The sequence below is a fragment of the Mauremys reevesii genome, unplaced genomic scaffold (genome assembly GCF_016161935.1).
Source record: "Mauremys reevesii isolate NIE-2019 unplaced genomic scaffold, ASM1616193v1 Contig5, whole genome shotgun sequence".
NCBI classification, from domain to species: domain Eukaryota; kingdom Metazoa; phylum Chordata; order Testudines; family Geoemydidae; genus Mauremys; species Mauremys reevesii.
In genome coordinates, this window is record NW_024100862.1 from 1436804 (window position 1) to 1448328 (window position 11525).

At 49.8% G+C, this 11525-nt stretch overlaps 1 long non-coding RNA gene across 1 annotated transcript; it reads left to right on the top strand.

Moving 5' to 3' along the window:
• The first annotated feature begins 218 nt into the window (after nucleotides 1-218).
• LOC120394304 lies at nucleotides 219-9850 on the top strand. Its single transcript, XR_005592254.1, has 3 exons — nucleotides 219-325; nucleotides 3783-3970; nucleotides 9727-9850. It is a non-coding gene; the product is annotated as an uncharacterized LOC120394304 (long non-coding RNA).
• Nucleotides 9851-11525: the final 1675 nt, after the last annotated feature.

The following is an 11525-nucleotide window of genomic DNA, read 5'->3' on the forward strand; positions in this document are numbered from 1 at the left end:
TTCTCCTTGCCATGGGAGCTGTACACACAGTCTTTGTAGATATACAGTTTAGGTGTTGGTTTGCTGGTGCAGACGCTTTGGGGACAAACAGCCAGGTTTGGGCTCTGCTAAGGTCCATTCCTGGGGCTTGGTTGCTGCCAGGGAACCAGGCACTGGTGCTGGTCTGAGATTCCTGAAAGAGGGGTTTGCCCACATGCTGAGTGTGACACCTCTGTTCCAGGACTGGAGCATAGAGCGTAAACAACTAATTACCCAGAGAGAAGAACTTGTGAGCCCTGGTGTGACGGTGCATCTGGTACCTCCTGCCAGAGCAACAACAAATACAGTGAGTGAACAGGAGGAAATAATTCACTTAATGCCAGTTTAGCAGAGTGGGTCAGTGAACTCTAGATGAAACTTGCCCATCAGAAGGGTTTGGGATTCCCCCTTTGAAAGAGCCAGTTTCCTGCACTGCAAAGATGCAGCCCAGCTCAGCAATGCTGGTTAAAGCCTGAGAGAGATGCAGGGAGAGAGAGTGCTGCATTGGACGAGCCTATCACCCTATTGTGTTTCCTATACATCCATTGTCATGGCGATCACACTCAGACTGCGGGTTGCCCAGCTCAGGACCCGCCTTTCTCCAAATAGAGCCCCCAGAATAAAGAAATGCTTCAGAATAATTTACCTTGTGGGGAGGAACCACCGACATCACCGCTGGAGTCACCATCTAGGCAACAAATACACAAGAGATCAGAGCAGAGCATGGCCCCACTCCAGGCCCATATGCTGCCCTCATGCAGCTACACCATGGGCAATACCTGGCTGGTGGCCGTGCTGCTGAAAGGGCCTGGGGTTAGAGTGGATCACAAACTGAATCTGAGTCTGTTACTTGGGGTTTTCAGAACCTAAAATAGTGGTAAGCTAACTGTTTCACAGCAATTTCCATCTGATAAATGATTTATACAAGTAAGCATGCTCTTATCTAAAATTACAATTGTTTAGATTTTAACACACACCCATACGCAATAGGCTTAGGACATCCCAGACATAGTTACCCACAGTCTGAGATGGTTTTGAGTAATCACCAGCCGGACTTCCAGGGGCCCTCTTTCTATCCAGCTGATGGGGAGTTTAGATGTCAGCTCCTTGTCCTGAGAAAAGTTTCTTCGGTATTGACTGTTACTCTAACAAAGCACATAACCAGCACTGACTCCTAGTGGGTCAGCATAATGACCTCTACTGAGTCAGCAATTGTCCTAATTTCAACACGCTGCTCATCATCTCAAAACATTTCTAGTATTTTTAGCCATAACAACAATATATCGGAGGCATTTAAAACCAAGCTTGCTATTCACTTACTTTCCTCTGCAACTTTCTATCCCATCCTCCCATTCTGATTAACAAACTGCAAGTCTTCCCTTGTCTGACCTTGTCTCACATTATTGCCAGCTATGTGATGTTTGGTTTTCAGCCAACAGTGGCTACACATATAAAATGACTGACTGCAGCGCTGTCAAGTTCTGGGATACATGCAGGAATGTCAAATTCCAGGGCAACAAGTCAGCAATGGGACGTAGTTGTGAAAAGGGCTAACATTGTATGTAAGACATGGGAGGTCATTGGCCCGCTCTGCTTGGCACCGATGAGGCCTCAGCTGAAGTACAGTGTCCAGTTCTGCGTGTGACACTTTAGGAAAGATGTGGACAAATTGGAGAAAGTCCAGAGGAGAGCAACAAAAATGATCAAAGGTTTAGAAAACCTGATCTAGGAGGAAAGGTTAAAAAGCTGGGACTGTTTAATCTTGAGAAAAGAAGCCTGAGTGGGGATCTGATAACGGTCTCCAAATATGTTATGGTCTCTTATAAAGAATCATCGAATCATAGAAGATTAGGGTTTGAAGAGACCTCAGTAGGTCATCTAGTCCAGCCCGCTGCTCAAAGCAGGACCAACACCAACTAAATCATCCCAGCCAGGGCTTTGTCAGGCCTGACCTTAAAAACCTCTAACTGTGGTGATTCCACCATTTCCCTAGGTAACCCAGTGCTTCACCACCCTCCTAGTGAAATAATGTTTCCTCATATCCAATCTAGATCTCCCCCACTGCAACTTGAGACCATTGCTCCTTGTTCTGAGCACACCACTGAGATCAGCTGAGCTCCATCCTCTTTGGAACCCTCCTTCAGGTAGTTGAAGGCTGCTCTCAAATCCCCCATCACTCTTCTCTTCTGCAGACTAAACAAGTCCAGTTCCCTCAGCTGCTCCTCATAAGTCATGTGCCCCAGCCCCCTGATCATTTTTGTTGCCCTCCGCTGGAATCTCTCCAATTTGTCCACATCCTTTCTGTAGTGGGGGGCCCAAAACTGGATGCAATACTCCAGATGTGGCCTCACTAGTGCCGAATAGAGTGGAATAATCACTTCCCTCGATCTGCTGGCAATGCTCCTACTAATGCAGCCCAATATGCCATTAGCCTTCTTGGCAACAAGGGCACACTGCTGACTCATATCCAGCTTCTTATCCACTGTAATACCCAGGTCCTTTTCTGCAGAACTGCTGCTTAGCCAGTCGATCCCAAGCCTGTAGTGGTGCATGGGATTCTTCCGTCCTAAGTGCAGGTCTCTGCACTTGTCCTTGTTTAACCTCATCAGATTTCTTTTGATCCAATCCTCCAATGTGTCTAGGTCACTCTGGATCCTAGCCCTACCCTCCAGCTTATCTACCTCTCCCCCAGCTTAGTGTCATCCACAAATTTGCTGAGAGTGAAATCTATCCCGTTATCCAGATCATTAATAGAGAAGTTGAACAAAACCGGCCCCAGGACCGACCCCTGGGGCACGCTGCTTGATACCGTTGATCGAGCTGTTGATCACTACCCACTGAGCCCAACAATCTAGCCAGCTTTCTATCCATCTTATAGTCTATTCTTCCAATCCATCCTTTTTTAACTTGCTGGACGGTGATGAATTGTTCTCAGTGCCTACTGAAAGTAAGAGAAGCAATAATGGGCTTAATCTGCAGCAAGGGAGGATTAGGTTAGACCAGAGGTAGGCAAACTATGGCACACGTGCCGCCTTTGGCACACTAGCTGATTTTCAGTGGCACTCACACTGTCTGGGTCCTGGCCACCGGTCCAGGGGGCTCTGCATTTTAATTTAATTTTAAATGAAGCTTCTTAAACATTTTAAAAACCTTATTTACTTAACATACAACAATAGTTTTGTTATATATTCTAGATTTCTAGAAAGAGACCTTCTAAAAATGTTAAAATGTATTACTGGCACACGAAACCTTAAATCAGCGTGAATAAATGAAGACTTGGCACACCACTTCTGAAAGGTTGCCGACCCCTGGGTTAGACAGTAGAAAAAACTTTCTAACTATAGGGCTAGTGAAGCTCTGGAATAAACAGATTGGACAAACTCCTGGCAGGGATGGTCCAGCTTTTTGGTCCTGCCTCAGTGCAGGGGCTGACTTGATGACATCTTGAGGTCCCTTCCAGCCAGACATTTCTATGATGTCCCTGACCCCATCTGCCTGTGTTGAGCTGTCTGAGCTGAGATGGGTTAAAATGGGGGTGGAGTGGGGGGGGGTTCCCTGTGTCAAATTTTGAAAAAAGATGTTTTGTGATAATTTTTTTTTCAGATTTTGATGAAATTCAGCATTTGGATTTCCAGGGGATTATTATTTAATTGTCATTCTCACTCTGCCATCACCCCCACTTGCCTGTGATGCTGAGTTGCTGGGCAGGGCTGAGCTGGAATCTGATCACCTGGTTATCGCTGTCCTTGATCTCGTACTCGCAGGAGTAACTCCCAGAACTGTTCCTGGACACCACATGGTCATAGTTGTAGGTGACCTTCTCCTCTGAACCCCGCTGGGATGAAACCTCCTCCCCGTCCTTGCAGAAGATGATGCGGGTGGCCAGGAGCTGGGACAGCACGGAGCACTGGAGCCGCATGGAGTCCCCTGGCTGGGCAGACGTCTGGCTCAGGTAGAGGATGGGGCCACGGAGAGTGCCTGGGAAGGGGAATGGGTCAACACTATCAGTGGGGCGTTGGTGGCGCCCAGCACTGTTGGTGGGACAGGATGCAAATGGCAGATGGGTCTGTGCCACATCGTGGTTGGAGGGTCTGATTACAGCTCAACTGGGCAGATGGGGAGATGAACTCTCTCTGGTGACCGGAAGCTTCATTAAGTGGGATCATTTGGGTTGTGGAAGGGCTTGGAGGCTCAGTGGGCTGGGCTCCAATTGTCTGGCACTGCACACTCTCCTAGAACAAAGGGCCCTGACGTGGGCACCCGGCTGACATAGCTGGAGCAGTACGGCTGGGAGAGAGGCGACCCCTCAGCAAGACCGGCCCCTGGCCATTGAGGGCTGTCTAGGGCAGAGGTTCTCAACCTTCTTCTTTCTGAGCCCCTGCTCCATCCCACAACATGCTATAAAAACTCCATGACCCAGCTGTACCACGACAACTGTTTTTCTGTATATAAAAGCCAGGGCCAGAGTTAGGGGGTAGCCAGGGGTGGCTCCAGGCCCCAGCATGCCAAGCACGTGCTTGGGGCGGCAAGCCGCAGGGGGCACTCTGCCGGCGCCGCAAGGGCAGCAGGCAGGCTGCCTCCGGCGGTTTGCCTGCAGAGGGTCCGCCAAAGCCGCAGGACCAGCGGACCCTCCGCAGGCAAACCGCCGGAGGCAGCCTGCCTGCCATGCTTGGGGTGCCAAAATCCCTAGAGCCGCCCCTGGGGGTAGCAAGCCGGGCATTTGCCCAGGGCCCCACACCAAAGAGAGCACCACAAAGCTAAGTTGATCAGGCTTTGGCTTCAGTCCCGTGTGGTGGCGCTTTGGCTTTCTGTCCCACCCCTTGCTGCTGCCTTGCCCAGGCAGCCAGCAAAGAAGCAACTCAGCCAGGCCCTGCTGCACTGGGTGCAGGGTCACTGGGTGCGGCTTCCTGGCCCGGGTCATATGGGAGCTCAGCCTGGTTTATAAAATGGTCCCTTCTGGCCATACCCTTTCGAATTCCACCTGCTGACTATTAGCAGTGCGGCTGACATTTATGGACAAGGTGCAGGCTGAGTCCATGTGGGGGTGAGCTGCATGGGAGAAACCTGCGGCCATGAAGGGCTGGGAGCTGATGCCATGGGAAGGTAAATCCCTTGGGGCCAGAGCTATGGTGTTCTCTGCTTACCAGAGCTAGTGACCTGAGGGTGGGATGGGTTGTGGACCCATGTTTCACCCCAGCCATGTGTCACTCATGTGTCACCCCATGTGTCACCCATGTGTCACACCAGCCCCCTATCAGACCAGAGCTGAGAGGCAATGGGACAGGGAGGGTTGGTCAGATCCTGCTCGGATCCCACACAGCCCCGCGCACCTTCCCGGGCCATTGCTGCTGACACCACAGTGAGCAGGAGCAGCCAAAGGGTGGTGGCTGGAGGCCTGAAAACAGAGGGTAAATGCCCTGGGTAGAATGGGGACAGAAAGACAGATGGACTCACCGGGTACTGAACATATCTCCTGGCTGCTGGAACTCAGCGCTGGGAACAGAAAGGTGCCGTGCGGTTAGTGCTGGAAATAAAATCTCTCCCTTTTCTGAGGTCCCTCTTCAGAGACAAAAACTGCCTTTAATAGGAAAAAATTGCTGATTTGTGTTTTGGTAAAGAAGCAAACCAGGCAAGATGTTAGATCTGGGGCATGGCACGCAGACCTTGGCTGAGCTGGGAACCGCCTTTCCCTTCAGCTCTCTAGAGGGCCAGATCCTCAGCTGGTGAAAACCGGCCTGACTCCAGTGGAACGACACCGATCTGGCCCAGCAGCTCTCACACTCGGTGTTTACACTGGCTCCCATTTCTCTCCCACTAAACGGGAGTTGCTGGCTGTCTAGGCCAGGGGCTGCTCTCAGTTTTGTTTCCTTCCAACTTGCTACGACTTAGCGCAGGGTTCCCGCATACTCACCGGGCAGCAAGAGGCACAGAGACAGGATCATCGGGGCACCGAGAGGAACCGATCAGGATGGAAACAGCCCAGCAGCTTCTTCTCCTGATGAGATCAGGAGGGGACAATCCACAGTCGCTCCCTGCTCCCACCTGCCCCCTCTGCCCTGTCTGACTTCGGAAGGGAAGCTCTGGTCTCTCTCTCTGCTCTGATCTGCCCCACTCTGCTCCCCAGGGTTGGAGTCTCCACCCAGCTCCTCTTCCTGTTGCCAGGCACCCTGGAGTCTGCAGCGCTCAGGCAGCACACGTTTCAGCCTCTCTCCAACCTGCTCTGTCCTCTCCTCAGGTCTGATATTAATCACTGCTCCCTGTTTCCTACCCTGCACCGCCCCCTTTCCTTGCCCTGGCCACAGCGTCTCTATTTAGGCCTGCAAAATTGAGAACTGAAAGGGTCTGGTTTGCTTGTTTGAGTCTAAACATATCACTGAGGAAACACCTCCTGTCCCATCTCACTGCCCAGGGACCGAGACAGCCCCTGGCTAAAGGCACAGCTGGGCCAGAGTGAAAGGTCACTGGGTGATTGTGGGGCCTGGGATGTTGGATGAGTCTGAATCTTTTACACTCTTTTCTCCAGTCCATGAGGAGAAGGACCCAGCTCCCCCAGGGGAAATTCACCCTCTGGGCTTGAGTTGGACATAAATGGGGTTGTGTAGGAGGTGAATTTCACCGCCAGAGAACAGCGATCACAGTTCTGCACTGGCTTCCCCACCTCCTTAGTCTCCACCCGCCCCATCCTCCACATCCAGCTCCAGCCACTTCTACAGAGTCTGCCATGACTTCCCTTCTCTTCCCATTCTGGGTTTCTGAGGAGTCTGCTGTCCCTGCTGAGAGACGGGCAGAAGGTCCCTTTCTCCTACCCTGGTTCCCTCTCGAATCACCTCCCCACTGCCGGGGTCGGGGGGAAGAACACAAGGCAGTTGAGAAAGAGCCTCCAGAAGTGACCTCTGAGGAGGTGGGAGCTCAGATCAGTGTGACTAAGCAAGTGGAGGAACCAGAGCAAAAGGCCAAAGAAACATGAGGAGTCTTTTGAATAGACATTACCACCTCTGCGGGAAGCCAAATATCCGAGGGCCACGAGGGAAATCTGTCAGGAGTACAAGGCAGAGCAGTTTTGCAGAGCAACTTTTCATTGATGCAGATTGATGCAGGATTGTCCTGGGGTGGTGGCTGGGCACATTTCTCCACTGGGATGGAGTCAGCTCTGCAGAGCAGCTGGACAGGGGATGTTTGGGGTAGTTCAGATGCTTGATGGATCATCAGCATAGCTCAGGTAAGGGTCAGTGGAGCACAGGTTGAGACTACCTGTTATAAGCAGTGCCCAGAAAACAGCAGCGTGAAAAGGTAAATATGTTTTGCTCTTTCTTGGTGGCAAAATGGTGAAAATGGAGGGAGGGGAAATCCAAAAGCTGAAACTTTATAAAAAATTATCCAAAAAAGATTTTTTATGTAAATTTTCATTTTTTTCTTTTCATTTTCCAGTTTTATTTTTACAACTCACCCCGCCAAACAGTTTTAATGTTTTCTTTGAAAAAATGAAAACTTTGGAAATAATGAAAATATTTGGACAGAAACTCTCACTTTGGAGATTACTGCATTGTGGTGGCTCCGTCCAGAGTGACCCCCAGGGCTGTGGGTCAGGCTGAGCTGCTGGCACCCTTGGATGGCAGCCGGGCCCTGCTTGTAGCTCAGACAATGCTGCCCAGAAAGGGTCTGATGCAAAGCTCCTTGGTGTCTATGGAAAGACTCCACTGACCTCACTGGCCTTGGGATCAGGCCACTGTGTAAGCGGGTCGGTTCTCTTGTGACAGAGAAATGGCTCAGGAGCTTTCACTTGGAGTGACCCCAACCCAGACTGGAACCAGGAACAGGGAAAGTCTCCACCATGGGTGGGTGAAGGGGAGGTTGATGACAGGACCATGCACAGCACATAGCAGGATGTGAAGAAGAGGAACTCAATCCCTGCATCCGCAGCAGAGCTTCCAACACAGCTGATATGTGAAGCAAGAACATGTGCATAAAGAAATGCTCCCGCTGCACATATCCTGCAGCTGCCTCATTCACACAGACCCTGAAAGGAGCAAACAGCTCCACACCGGGAAGAAATGATCAGGGCTCCTCTCTAGGCTAGTGATTTAACAAAGACTTGAAGGAGTCATCTGCATAGAGCCTGTGATAGAGAGAGCTACTGATTGATAGATTGATATATAGATAGATGGCTATGTATGGGGATAGAGAGAGACACACACAAAGCATGTATATGGGGATGTTTTTAAATACCATGCTTGATTTATCACATGGTTAAGCAGAAAGACCAAGACTTCCTAAAACGATTAGTGAATTTGGGGCCATCTTAAAAGGGCTGATTTCCAGCAGGTGGGGGCTCAACGCAGTCTGTCTGTCACTCCTTAAGCTGTCTCACGCTGGGCTCCCAAATTATCGACCATTTTGGACGGTGTGACCAGAAGTGCTTGTGCCAATTGCTCATGTGCAGAATCTGTCTTTGAGACCAGCTGTAGGAGTACGAGGGGCTGCGTCCCCACGACCCATTCTAGCTCTGGCCCTCCGGTGAGACTGCAATCAAGGGCAATGGGTGCGAGTTGTGATGGGGATTTTGTGATAAAGCTCCTCTGGCACAACCACACTGCGCGGATGCTGAGTGGCCAGTCCAGTTCTCAGCTGCCTCAAACTTCCTGCAGGGTGAACATTTGTCATTTCCTGCTGAGGCAATAGAGGCAGCTGTGTGAAAGCTGTGGGCACCCTGACATATTCCCAAAGCAGATGGACTTGACCCAGCACCTGCCCATGAAACTCAGTCCTTACCGCTATGGTACTTCATGGGAAAGTATCTCGTATCAGCTAAAGGGTGAATTATACCTCTCCATTTACACCAATATAAGTTCCTGTGCATATTCATGTTCTGGTATAAGAGAGCCCTTTTCTGGTTTACTTTATCTTGTTTTGAAAGCAATACAAACTATAAGGTGTACATTTTTAACAGTGAGGATAATTTACCATGGGAAAAACTTACTACGGGTTTGTGGTGGCTTGCCCATCACTGGCCATTTTTAAATCAAGCGTGGATGTTTTTCTCAAAGAGATGCTCTAATTCAAACAGGAATTATTTGGGGGGGCAGTTCTCTGTCTTGTGTTATACAGGAGGTCAGACTAGATGATCCCAGTGGTCCTTTCTGATCTTAGAATCTGTGACTAAACCTGACAAAGACTCTGACCCCGTGGGAGTTATACCAGAAAAAGCTATAGTTGTAAAATTCTCTGTGTATGGAGAAGCCCTGGGATGAACAGCCCTTCCCATCAATGCTCTCCCTGTACATCCCCTGTCACTGGGGTATCTGAGCCTTTCACAATTATTAATGGGTTTATCCTCAGACACTTCTGAAGCTCACCTCATTTCACAGATGGGGAAACTGAGGCACAGAGCAAGCCCAAGTGACTGAGCCCAGGACATACAGGAGTTCACATGTGAGTGAGGGATTGAACCAAGGGCTCATGGTCCACTGCTCTAGCCACAAGATTGTACTTCCTCCCTGCAGCCCCCATTCCTCCCAATGGCCTGGATGACAATAACCAGAGTCATAACTGCCTGAAGCCAATGACCCTGGGCTTTTTCACCCAAAGAGGAAAAGAGCCTGAATGGGACTGGAAAATATGGAAAGCATGAGAGACACAAGCTGGTAAATCTGCTGCAGATGGTTCAATTTATCTCACAGTAGGTCCCACCCTCTTTTGTTTCTGAGCTAGGTCCTGCTTCCCTTCTCCTGGCCCAAACCTCAGGGCAGCCTGGGCAGAATTAGACCCATCTCTCCAGCCCTATGGATGGAGCCAGATGCTGCAGGACTAGAGAGCGACAGGCTGCTGCTCAGAAGAAGGAAGAGAGAGGATAGTCACTGCTGTGAGCTGGGGCTCCTGCTCCTCAACTATCTGCACACACAGCCCAGCTGCTCTGTGCAGCTGCAGAGGAGGAACCACAGGACAGGCTGACAGCACCCTGAGCATCTTCTCATGCCTAGCCTGAGCTAGCTCTCCCCGGCCTGACTGAGTTAGCAGCCCAGCGAGGTGGGGGTGTATCATACGCTGAGATGTGGGATTAAATAAGATGCTCACACAATGTTATTTTTGTCCTCACACATTAACCTGCCTCCCCTCCCCCCCGCTTTAGTCTGTTCTCATGAGGTTTTCAGGGGAGTTTATTTAAAGGCCAGAAGGGACCAATGCGACCATCTAGTCAGAAAATCTACATAGCCCAGGCCTGAGAGCCTCCCCCAGGGATCCCTGATTTGAGCTGCTCACTTCTAGCTGAGCTAGAGCACATCTAGTAGAAAGAGACATCCCCTCTTGGTTTAACGACTCCAAACCGGCTCCCATTTCTAAACACTAAGGTGGCTGTGGCTGATCAGCGAAAGAGAGGACCAGGGGAAAGGGAGATGCTGGACTGGGACAGAGCAACTGGAGATGGGCCATGAGATTTAGCTCCAGGTGTGGGTCCTAATCTGACCTTCCTCAGAGTTGGGGGTGTGGACTTTAGGTTCTGGTATGAGACAGCCCCAAAGGCTGGGTGTGGGGACTCTCTTTCTGAGACTAAAAGCACAATAGGTACCAGATACAATGATCCAGAGTCTGACTGAGGAGGGGAAGAAGATGCTTGACCTAGGGTAGCTGAGCCACCTAATGGTGAATGGGGAAGAGGGACCAGATGGAGCTGTTGATCTCGGCAGAGATTTCAGAAAGCTCAGTGGAGTGTGCAGATCCGGTGTGTACCCACGGCCTGCCATTGACAGACTGACTGGGCAGCTAGGCAAGGCCACTGACAATCCTAGGTTACACTATAACAAAAGACACTGGGAAGTTTAACACTCCAGTGAAGAATACAACCCACAGCAGATTGTCAGAACAGGGATTGTGCTGTATGAAACCTACCTGTACAGCACCAGCCCACCAATGGTACTGAAGAAACAACACATTCGTAATGATGCCTGCAGCAGGGCCAGCTGAGAATTGTACATCAAGACCTTTCTCAATGGAAAATTAGATTTTGACTGAATGATTTTTTAATTTTTTCTTATTAATTAATTTGTGGAAGTCTGTGCTTTTTCTGAAGAGTTTTGATTTTTCATTGGAAAATGAAAAGCCCCCAAATATTTTGGCTTTTGGGAGTTTTCAACTGAAATAATTCAGTTTCCATTTGCCAAAACCAAATATTTCCCTCCCAATTTTCACATTTTCATTTTTTTGATGAAAAGTTCAATGCAATTTTCCACAGGGGAAAAAAAAAATCCATGTTCTGCCCTGCTCCAGAGTGCACCATTCTTAAGCCCTCACTGGTTGCAGGTGGAATCTGTCAATGTTCTGTTCTGCCCTGTGTCCACATGACTCCTGGAATGTCCTAGAGGTTAATGTACATTAGCCTGAAGGCCTCTGTGATGAGTGTGGGGCTGTGGGTGCAGGCTATGCTGGAGCTCTAGGCATAACTAACAGTATGAAGCAAAGGTTGTGAACAGAAGTAGAGCTGGTCTTGGGAGAATAGTAACACACTGGGTATT